Genomic DNA, 9,529 nt, shown 5'->3' on the forward strand with positions numbered 1-9,529 from the left:
GTCTTATATTTGTGTTTTATTTACATAGATTAATCCAGCTAATTAGCTAGATCTAACTAGAAAACTCTTATATATGCCTTTATTTGTTCTTAATAGACGGAAAGGTATAGGACTTTCTATGACAATATTATGTTGGGAACATAAAGTATGCATCTTTGAAACTGGACGTTCCTTGCAAGGATAAATGTCTTTTTAAAATCTTATCTTTGCAAAAATGCAAAAGGAAAAGTCATTTTTAACATCTTTTTAAAGGTGTTTTGAATTTAGAGTAAATGCAATGAAGTATCTCCATAGCCCTGATCAAGGAGAGGGATGAAAGTACAGGCATATGTCTGTCACTTAGCAAATTCTCATAACAGTGTCAAACCTAAATCTGGTGTAAAAAGGACTTGTATTTATGGTAGGAACTCTGCAAACCATTAACAGTTTTGTGTATTTGTATAAGCAGCTCAAAGTAATTTGTGGTAAAAGCACTAATGTTAATAAATTTCCATATCTTAAAAGACTTACTGCCGGTAAATTTGTGGAGCCACTTAAGAAATTTCAACCTAAAGACAGTTTTATCTTCTCCTTACTTGCTTTCTCTTCTTCTCTCTATTTCTGAGCTTAGAATATTTACTGTTTTGCTTCTTCTCAACTCAGCCTCTATTTCTGCAGATGGCCTAATGAATACATAAGCACCACATAACTATGAAAAGTTAAAATGGAGGAGCCAAAACCAGGCTAGCGAGCAAGGCAATTGTACTAAATCTACCTTTTCTGTAATATTCTGGCAGCTCAAAAATTTCCCGACTGAAATATTTCTTTGAATATATGCTAATTTTCATAGAATGAGAGGCACTTTAGAGGACGTAAAAACAAAGTTTGCTCGTATTGTAGGTAGATACTCCAAGAGTGCACATATTTGTCTGTTAAGTATCTGCACAGAGACCTGTTATTAAGACCAAATTTGCAAGGAAACCTTGTTATATGCTTGGGCATAATAAGAATTCAGACACTTTTTTACCTATTATGGAAAAATATATACAAACGTAAAAAAATATAAAATGGTACTCTACCAAAATAAAAAACAAGTCTCTGAAATGATCCTGTGACTCCTAGATCTCTTCCTAAAGGAAAACTCTTTTCTGATTGGAGTATTCACTTCTTTAAGTGATCACTCCATAATATACATTATATGAATTTATATCTACTTTTCATATAAATGTTTTTTTTACTCTCTAATGTCTTTCCATTTTGGAAATTAAAAGTTTAACTCACTCATGCTCATTTTACTATTGCTCACTTTCTTTTTAATGTTTATTTTTTATTCATTTTTGAGAGAAGAGAGAGAGAGAGAGAAGAGAGCAAGGGAAAGATACAGAGAGAGAGGGACAGAGAGAATCTCAAGCAGGTTCTGCACTGTCAGCACAGAGCCTGATGTGGGGCTTGAACCCAAGAACTGTGAGATCATTTCCTGAGAGAAAATCAAGGGTTGGACACTTAACCAACTGAACCACCCAGGCGCCCTTATGGCTCACTTTCTATATTCATATTATTAACTTTATTTAGGTAGAAACTAATTCAAGTCAGTTAGTTAGTTTAAATTAGCATACTTTTATATTGCCTGGTTTCAAATCCTGACTAAAACTCTCTCAAAAAATATATACATATATTAGCATATATTCATTTTGAGAAAGTTACATGACTTTTATGTTTCTTAGCTTTATAATCTATAATGTCAAGACAACTGGCCATATTGGAGGCAGTTATGTGATTATGTGAGAGAATGCATATAAATTAGTTAGAATAACACCTGGCACTTTTAACTACGTAATAAAATTATCTAACATTGTAATCATTTTGCCATTAAACCTATAGAAGTATACAAATATTTCCATGATAGGTACATTCCCACCTTTTGTTACATATATGTTAGACAGTATGATAAGCCATTGCTAACATCTTTTGCCTTTTCCACCTAATCTCTGTGTCAGACAAGATGGTTTCCAGTTACATTCAAGGATAAAATAACTTTTTCAATTATCAAAGTATAGTAATTTAATATTTATTTCTATAGACATAATTAGATCCTCCATGCTTTCCAGATAAATTGACCCTCAAAACTGAAAACCTTTGAAAATATTATGTTTACAGTATTATGGCTATGCTAACAATGTTGAATACACAAACAAAATTGGGAGTTAGAATTACATTATCTTCATCATGGCTTCATTGCCTTCATTCCTGCTGAGTTGAAGACAAAACATCTAAAATCATAATTTTAAATACATTATTTTTAAATTTTCCCTTATTCAAAATCAGGTCCCAATTTGCTTCATAAATGGGCCATACTCCTTTTAAATATTCTCATTTGATATTACTAGTATTCTTTCTTTTGTTTTTGCATATACAATGAACAAATGTCTTTATCCTAAACACACTGGCATTCTTCTATATTAAACTATAATCACCAGAGACTTTTACCCTCCTGCTTTTCTCTGCTACAGCTGCTTTCTAGGACTGTGTTACAGCTAAATCCTGGGAGTTTATTCATTGCACTTCAGTCATAGGTCAGTATTTGATTTATATATGCATCGTATGCCTTAATTTTCTTGATTGTCTTCACATTTTGCTTTATTTGCCTTCACAATTGATTCCTATTTTAGTTGTGTTGAATTAAAATTTCCAAATCAGGGACACCCGCTGGATCAGTTGGTAGAGCATGTGACTCTTGATCTAGGGGTTGTGAGTTCAAGTCCCACATTAAGTGTGGAGTTTAGTTAAAAATAAAATCTTAAAAAATAATAAAATAAAAAAATAAAAATTCTAAATCATTCTGTATTAGAAAGTTGAGGCATTTCTCCATTTAGTTATAGAAAAACGTGTAGACAATCTGATTTGCATTTTGTGTGGTTAAATATATTCTTCTACAAATCTTTAAAGCTTATAATTTTATTCTTATAGTTTTGAAATCTCCATGAGAATATGCTTTTCTATGGGCCTTTTAAATATAAGCAGCTTGACATTCTATGAGCTATTTTCGTTCGGACACTTATGCCTAATTGCAATGCTAGAGTGTTATCTACTGTTATCAATTCAAAATTGCTTTTCCCACTGTTTAGTCAACTCTTTTTCTTTCAAAACTATTATTAACATTAACTTCTCTGACATTAATTTTTGACATTTTACTGAGGTGCAATTGACACCCAAATTCACCCAAATTCACACAGGTTGTACAAGTTGTACAACATGTATGTTTCTGTGTGTGTCCATGGAATATCACCGCAAAGTAATGAATATATCTATGACCTACAAAATTCTCCTTTCTGTCATTATAAACTAGTTTCCCTTTTCTATATTATTATATAATTAGTTACATTGTATATGTTCTTTTATTGTCTGGCTACTTTCCTCAACATAATTATTTTGACTTTCATTCATGTAGTCCTGCAATCAGTAGTCATTTGACTTTTTTGCTAATATCATCCCACTGAATAAGATTCCACAAATTGTTCATATATATAGCTGTCAATTTCCATCTGGGTTGTTTCCAGTTTTAACAATTACAGATACAGCTTTTCTGAATATTCATGCATATGTTTTCATACAGACATGATTTATTTAGTCTTGAGAAAATAACTAAAGTAGATATGTTAACTTTTTAAGAAACAGACTATTTTCCAAAGTCATTATACCCCTTTTCTATTTTTTTCCTTCCTTCCTTCCTTGCTTCCTTCCTTCCTTCCTCCTTCTTTTACTCTTCCTCTTCCTTCTCCTCCTCTTTCTTCTTCTTCCTTCTCCTCTCCCTTTTCTCTCCCTGCCCTATCTCTCTGTCTCTCTGTCTTTGTCTCTACTTCTCTCTCTCTTTCTCTTTTCCTTTTTGGTGGTTATTGCCTCAGCTTAACTTTCCAGCCCTACAACTTACATCCTATTGCCATCTTAATGGCAAAATTTTTAATCATAAATAGTTTTGTTATTCTCAGATAGTGGTGTTGTTTCATGATATTTGGTTCTTATGTGAAATGTGTGCATGTGTGTGTTGGAAGGACTAAATGACTTCTCAAATTCCAGTATATACATTTATTATTTATGAATGCTATTCTACTCCTTCATTCCCTCATTTACCCAGTGTTCACTTTCTATAAGTTTATTTTTGTCATTCTTTGATTTCTTTCCTCCCTTCCTCCCTTTCTCCCTTTCTCCCTTCCTTCCTTCCATCCTTCCTTCCTCCTTTCCTTTCTTTCCCTAAAGAAATGGAGCTGTAGTGTGTTTTTGTATGATAATAACATCTTTACCCAAAATTTATTTCTTTTGATTATCCTTATATGATTTATTAATTTTATTTTATACTCATACTCAATAAAGAAGAATTGAGTTAATAAAAACAAGTAGTCTTTATGTAGTAAGTATGTAGCACTTTTTTCTTTATTTCTGATCAATAATAATGATACTATTTCTCAATAAATTAGGGTTAAAATATACAGATTGAAGTAAAAGCAATGTTAAATGGTTGAGTCTAAGAGGTAGAAGAAAGGTATTTGCTATCTGGAGTAAAAAAGTTCAATTTTATATAAACTACAAGGATAACACAAAAAGGGGTACTTAAGTAACAAAGCGAAACAGTATCTACTTCCAAATTCTATCAAGGATCTTATCATTATTTATAAGTGTTTTGATGGACTCAATACTATCAATAATATTAAAATTCTAGGAAACATAAACTGATAGTAGTTACCTTTCACTGGTAGTCTCATAAAAAAATCAGAAAATATGTTTTTGGTAAAAGGTATCCTGAAAATATCTCCTATACTGCTATGCTGCTGGAGCTAATATGCATTGTTTGATGTTAACACAATGATCTTACTCCTAGCTGTTCAGGAGGTTTATTTGGGGGTCTTTTCAACAAAGAAACACTATGCAACTACCAATCAAAAATAGCTCAAAGAAGAACATAAATGTCTTTATATGTTAAAAAGTTTCATGGCTGGATTTTGTTGCCTAGTTACAGGTAAAAATAACTGTCAAGAAGAACTGTCTTAAATACAAATACTGCTGTGTCACCAATAACCTGCATTTTAGTGGCATAAAAAATCAAAATGCAAATTTCATTATGCTCCAAGATTCCGTGCATGAAGAATTTTGATAAGGCATATTGGTGATGTCTTCTCTGCTCCATGATATCTGGAGCTTCAGCTGATAAGACTTGAATGACAGGAGGTACTTCAAGAAGCTAGGGGATGGAGAAAGGGGAAGTCTCTTATACAGTTGATGGGAGTACAAACTGATGCAACCATGCTAGAGAGCAGTATGGAGGTTCTCAAAAAGTTAAAAATAGAACTACCCTACAGGCAGCAATTGCACCACTAGGTATTTACCCAAAGGATACAAAAATACAGATTTGAAGGGGTACATACACCCCAATGTATATAGCAGCATTATCAACACTAGCAAAACTTGGAAAGAGCCCAAATGTCCATCAACTGATGAATGGATAAGGAAGAGGTGGCATATATATACACAATAGAATACTACTCAGCTATCAAAAAGAATGGAACCTTGTCATTTGTAACATGAATAGAGCTAGAGTGTATTATGCTAAGTGAAATAAGTCAGAGACAAATACTATATGATTTCACTCATATGTGGAAATTAAGAGACAAAAACAGATGAACATAGAGGAAGGAAAAAAAAAGAGAGAGGGAAGCAAACCATAAGAGACTCTTAACTACAGCGAATAAATTGAGGGTTGATAGAGGCAGGTGGATGGGAGAAGTGTTAAATGGGTGCTGGGTATTAAGGAGGGTACTTGTAATGAGCACTGGATGTTACATATAAGCAACGAATCACTAAATTTTACACTTGAAATCAATTTTACCATACATGTTAACTCACCAGAATTTAAATAAAAACTTGAAAATAAAAAAATAAATTAAAAAGAAGCTAGGGGATGCATTAGACTGGAGGCATCTTTACTCTCCTTTGCATGGTACCAGTTGTGATGACTCCAAGGCTAGAATCAAATAGCTCTTTCAAAAGGCATTCTATATGCAGGTTTTATATTTGGTTTGTACTTCTCTAAGCATAGTACTAGAGTCCAGATAGAACATCCCAAGAGGCAGCAACCAAATACCAAGGGTTGTGATGGAACAATGCATGGACTTTTCTGACTTAGGTTCAGAATTTACATGTTAAGTTCTATTCTCTTGGTTAGGAGTAAGTTACAAAGGCCAACCAACACTTAAGAGGATTAAGAGAATTAGACTTCATTTCTTAATAGGAGAATGACAAGACCACGCAGTAAAATTAGAGCCTATGGGATGGCTAATGTTATTGTGTACATCTTTGCAAAATAACATTTCCCACAATATTTCAGAAACATTTGACTGTTTAAGAAGAAATACATAATTCACAATACAGTTAAATATGTATTTATTATTACTTCTCATAATAGCTGATTATAGGAAATTTAATAAAGAACTATACCCATGAATAAAATGCAATAAATAAAATTTGCCTGTGTAAATTGTGGTAGGTAAGCAAAATCTTTGGTTATTCTACATTCATGGATGGACCTTGAGGGCATTATGTTAAGTGAAATAAGTCAGACAGAGAAAGACAAATGCCATGTGATCTCATATGTAGAATCAAAGAAGAACAAACTCATAGAAACAGAACAATTGATGGTTATCAGAAGCAGAAGGTGAGGAAAATGGGTGAAGATGATCAAAAGGTATAAACTCTAGTTAAAAGACAAATAAATTCTTTGGATGTAATGTATAGCATGGTGACAATGCTGTATTGTATACTGAAAAACTGTGAAGAGAGTGGATCTGAAAGTTCTCATTACACACAAAAATATTATAACTATATGAGGTGATAGATAAACTAAATTCATTGTGGTGATCATTGTGTAATAGACATATATATATCAAATCATTGTTATACACCTTCAAACAATAAGTGTTACATGTCAATTATATCTCAATAAAACTGGAATTGTTTTATTATAGAAAGCAAAGCACATCATAAACACTTGGATAAGTTCAGATATGCTTATAATAAAAGATATAATAATCAACTGTTTTAATTAATTTGTAGCACCAATATAATAAAAATGAATTAAACTTAAATTTAAGTAGTAAAAATAACTCTAATGGAAACCAAATATCATAGGAATAGGGAATTATTAAATATAAACACAAAAATGATTAACTAGAAAACTGTTATTTTGACAAAATAATTTAAAAGTTATTGGTTTGTGGGGCACCTGGGTGGCTCAGTCAGTTAAGCGTCCAACTTTGGCTCAGGTCATGATCTCACGGTTCGTGAGCTCAAGCCCCGCATCAGGCTCTGTGCTGACAGCTTGGAGCTTGGAGCCTTCTTTGGATTCTGTGTCTCCCTCTCTCTCTGCCCCTCCCCCAACATGCTCTGTCATTCTCTCTCAATAATAAATAAACATTAAAAAAAGTCCTTTTAAAAGTTATTGGCTTGTAATGATAAAATATATAAAAATTTAATGAAGAAAATATCCACAAATAGACAAAAAATTAAAATGAAAAAGACATATAACCACATTTATAAGATTAATTTAATAACTTCAAGAGATAATTTACTTCAAAATAATTCACTTCAAAAAATTTGAAGGTTTCATTCTAATTATCTTAGTTATTTGAGAAAATATAAATAGAGAAATAATTCAAGAACAAACTGTAAGTATCCAAGAACACTAATAACTATAAACATTAAGAAAGCTTCCAAAAATACTTTCAGGGATAGGTAGTACCTATGCCATTTTAACTTTTCCAAAGTAATAAGGAGAAGGAAACTTGCCAATGGCACTTACTGAGTTAGCGTTACCTGAAACAGTAACAAAATGGAGATAGCACACAGTGGTATTACACACATTAATTTCATTTTACATATTGATGCAAAAGTTCTACGCATATTACCTCATAGAGGCTATCGCATGCTAAAGGAGTTATGGCCATTCTATTAAGAAGTGGGTTCACTCATGGATAATAGATTTGTTAACACTAAGACTGTTGTTCATACATTTCACTATGCTAAATAAAAAAAGAGAACATATATTTTGATATGTGTTGAAAAGTCTGTTTCACAAACACTTCTCTCTCTGTCTCTTTTGCTTTCTTTCTCCATCTTTTATCCCTTACACTCGTTTTTAACATTATTCATAATATAAAGAGGCAGTAAGATACCTGTCATCAATATTTTAACATTGCTCTTAGAAAAGTAAAACAATAAAATAGGATATTAAAATAGGAAATAATATAAATTTGGTGACACAATGATAATTATTTGCAAATGAATAGGACTTTCTACCAAAAATATCAAAGACAATCAACTGCAAAGCCATTAGAGATGATAAGACACTTTATTAAGATACATGCTGAATATGATTAAATTTAAATATGCTTCTCTGCAATAACTATGTTTGAAAATGTATTTTATTTTTAGCTATATAACAGATTGTATGTTCAGAAAAAAACTACCTAACATGGTTAACTAAAATGATAACTACTTAATACTGTTGGAAAGCCTTTTATTCAAATGCATGGTTGAGACAGAAAGAAAATAAGATGATTCAAAGTATTGTTCTATTTGATTAAATGTGGGTATTTGTATTTGGGAGTGAATTATTATTATCTAAAATAGACAAATAGGCATGGTCACTGTTTTGTGTGAGTGACATATTTACCAAAAAAAATCAAAATACAAAATATAGAAAAAAATCATTTCTTCAAGCATAGTGTAATCTAAATTACTCAAAATTTAGAAATAAATTGGGAATAATTATACGATGTTAATATCCTAAAATTACATGCACACACACACACACACACACTGAAATCTATCAATTAAAAAAAAAGACATGAGAGATTTCCCATGAAATTAGAGGCAATTACCTAGTGTAACATTAATGCCAATACCACACAAATTAATGTATTATTTTAATGAAATAGCAAGCAAAATAACAAAGTAATTTTTTACTTCTAATTTGGTAAAAAATACCATGAAAATTTTCAAATGGAGGACAAAATACATTAAAGCCCACAATATGTTTGAAAACTCTTCCACTTGATATCTAATACACAAAAAAATCTCTGAATGAATATAAATGTCAGTTGCTAAACAACTGAAGAAGAGAGGTAGATACAGTTTTCTATTAGTGTGAGCCCTAGATAAAGAGTTTCTTCAGAAATATAAATTCCCTGTGATGTGCTTTTAAACACAATAGCAGAATTCTGAAAGACAATAGTTGACATTAATAATTCATCAAAAACACCATGTAAAATATATTTTGCTTTGTTTTCTTATTCACAATATTTAGAATTCACATTTTTAATAAAAATGAATGGTATACTTAAAACCACTTCACCATCTGTTGCCAGAAGGATTAGACTACAGTTAGCTGTTTTCTTTGAAGGAAGAGTCTGGGGATAGCAGGACAGAATGCTCTAGGGCAGAGCATCTTAAATTTTATCAAGGTAGTATCTCTAAATCTGACGAAAAGTTTGCTTCACTCTTG

This window comes from Panthera pardus, unplaced genomic scaffold (assembly GCF_024362965.1).
Source record: "Panthera pardus isolate Hobbes unplaced genomic scaffold, ASM2436296v1 HiC_scaffold_1, whole genome shotgun sequence".
Lineage (NCBI taxonomy): Eukaryota > Metazoa > Chordata > Mammalia > Carnivora > Felidae > Panthera > Panthera pardus.